Raw genomic sequence first — 2,500 nt, 5'->3', positions numbered from 1 at the left:
TATATATGTTTTTTTTTTTTTTTTTAATACAAGGAATATGTCTAGGATGGGAAATACAGCTTATACAGGTTTTCTGTCTCATTTACCTAACAAGACAATTCATTGACTAGTGGACCTAACTTGAATGCTGCATTTGGGAGTGTGTGGAAGGAATAAATTGACAACTATATTGGTATACTTCGATAGAATTAGCAGATGATATTAAAAGTGTGTAACATATATTGAAGCATAACCAAGACTGATATGTTATGTGAAGTGATATGCTTTGCCATTTATTTGCATCTAAATGGATGTAGTTAATATAAACAGTATTTTGGCTGAAGGCCTGATGTGCAGTTTTCTTCAATAAAATGTTGCCAATTTCAGTTTGTGTTCATTTCGTCACAGGAAGGTTTTATGTGTATTCACAGAGCAACAATTTTGATACATAGGTATACTGAGATATATTTCATCTTTCTCAGTGAAGCACCATTAGAGTATCACATAACAATATTTAAACACATTTTCCAATTAAACAAACTTGCATATAGCTATCATTTAGAATATAGTCTAAGTAATAAAGATAAAAATACTTGATTTAAAATAACTATGAAAAACTTCATATGATTGAAGGTTTAAAAATATAAGTGATATGCTAATAAGTTGATGTAGTATTATAAATACAAACCACATTAATACATGACCAATAGCATCACTAAATATACGCAGTAACATATCAGTAATAGCATTATAAAATATTGTAACAATGATAACTAATGATAAGGTATCATTATCATTATCATTATTACCATAACCACTTTCGATAACGTTATCACTCATCAATTTTACTAGTAAAATCATCAGTCACTATCAATATTATTTATGATTGCCATCATCGTGATATAAATTCTGAATATGAAACTAAAGCAATAAGCAGCAACCTTGCTTCACGCTGGAGGTGATGTGAAGCGATTTTGTGATAGCGTGGTTTAGTGTTAAGTACTTGCATGCCTTTTTGTTTTCAGCTGCCACCGCTGGCTAACCTGATGCGAAAAAGGAAGCAGCTTTGCGGAAGACTCCCCTGTTATTACAAAGCCTCTCTATCATCAAGACCTCTGCGGTGCCTCCTTGTGGCCACCCAACGTTAACTGGGTACTTTGCGATCCTGGCCAAAAGTAGAGGATCTCGGAGCAGCAGGTGGCCACGGCCAGGACAGCTCTGTACTGACCGTTTTGGGGGAGGCAGTCCTTGCCAGTCTGCCTCCTTGAGAGACCTAACAGCACCAAATCATGTACATTGAGATGCTGGGGAGAGGCCAAACTCCCTTTTCACTTGGAAAGATAATTGAGATATAGGGAGGGCGACCACCAGTCCGCGGTCGAAGAGCAAGGGTGACCTGCCCCGTTCGCGACTCGATGCCGCATCCCAGTGTGAGGCATATGAATGCCAGGCCCTGTAGGTCGCCACCCACATTTATTTTGGGCGAGGCCGGGGAGGGTGTCACCCAACCTGAGCGACAGCCTGAGGATTAACCTTCGACGGGCAGTCTGGGTGGGGACATGGGATATCTGTTCTCAGCGTCAGGTTGATATATTGCCACTACTATCGAGGAAACTGAGACGATTGAGGCAGGAGGGGACTGACCTCTTGGAGATGAGGATATATCTGGCAGCGGCACGATCAGTGAGGGTGGTTACTCCTATTACTGATCGGGCCACAGCGGCAGTCACCATCTTCAGGGGGTAGCCATAGATGTCTCCAGTAGAATCCAGCCATCGGTTGTAGGGTTAATGAGCATATAATGGCATTGAGACAAACGCTTGTTTGGCTACATGTCTCTAAGTGCTGTGTACGCTCCTACCGATGTATGCTAACTCGATTTGACAGATGTTCTACGCCAAACTCACTCCTGTGGTAGGTATCGTCGAGATAGCCAGTTGTTCTTAGTGAATTCAATGCGGTATCTGGTTGTTGTTGAGCTGGCTACGATGTGCGTGTTGATCCCCATGGCCCAGGAGCTGATGATGGGCTGTGAGTGATGACAGTCCCCCTCTTCGGAACTTTGCGAGGTCCCAGAGATTAGGGACCTCTGACTCCAACCTACACCGCTGGACATGGTACAGTGATCCAAGTAATGCAGCCAAAGAGATCCACCATAATCTTGTCAGTACTCATTAGAGGAGCTTCCAAACTCGGAAGGTTTACCGGAGAACAATGTTCTGTGGTCGTGGCAATGCTCCGGGTCCACTTCATATCCTCTCGCCCGTCCAGTGACCATCCTAGGGTGCTCCACTTGGACAGTCTGAGGAAGGAGTATGTTCGTAGGTTTGTCGTGGGTATTTCTAATCGTTTTGCCGCGTTCGACATTGACGGAAACTACAACATTATAGGATACGTAAAATGCTTGATGCAGTCCAGGAGTCCAGTGGTGACTGAATTTTATCTCACGGGAAACCTTGAGGCCACAGATGTGTGTCGCACAGCTTGATTGGCTGGTGATCGGGATTTACATCGATCTCTG

General features: G+C 42.9%; 1 pseudogene; it reads left to right on the top strand.

Moving 5' to 3' along the window:
• Positions 1 to 1,422: 1,422 nt before the first annotated feature.
• LOC147471356 (uncharacterized) lies at positions 1,423 to 2,467 on the top strand (annotated as a pseudogene).
• Positions 2,468 to 2,500: the final 33 nt, after the last annotated feature.

Source organism: Penaeus japonicus, unplaced genomic scaffold (assembly GCF_977035675.1).
Source record: "Penaeus japonicus unplaced genomic scaffold, GWHDUDI00000001_assembly GWHDUDI00000009, whole genome shotgun sequence".
NCBI classification, from domain to species: Eukaryota; Metazoa; Arthropoda; class Malacostraca; order Decapoda; family Penaeidae; genus Penaeus; species Penaeus japonicus.
This window is presented reverse-complemented; position numbering and strand designations above follow the sequence as displayed.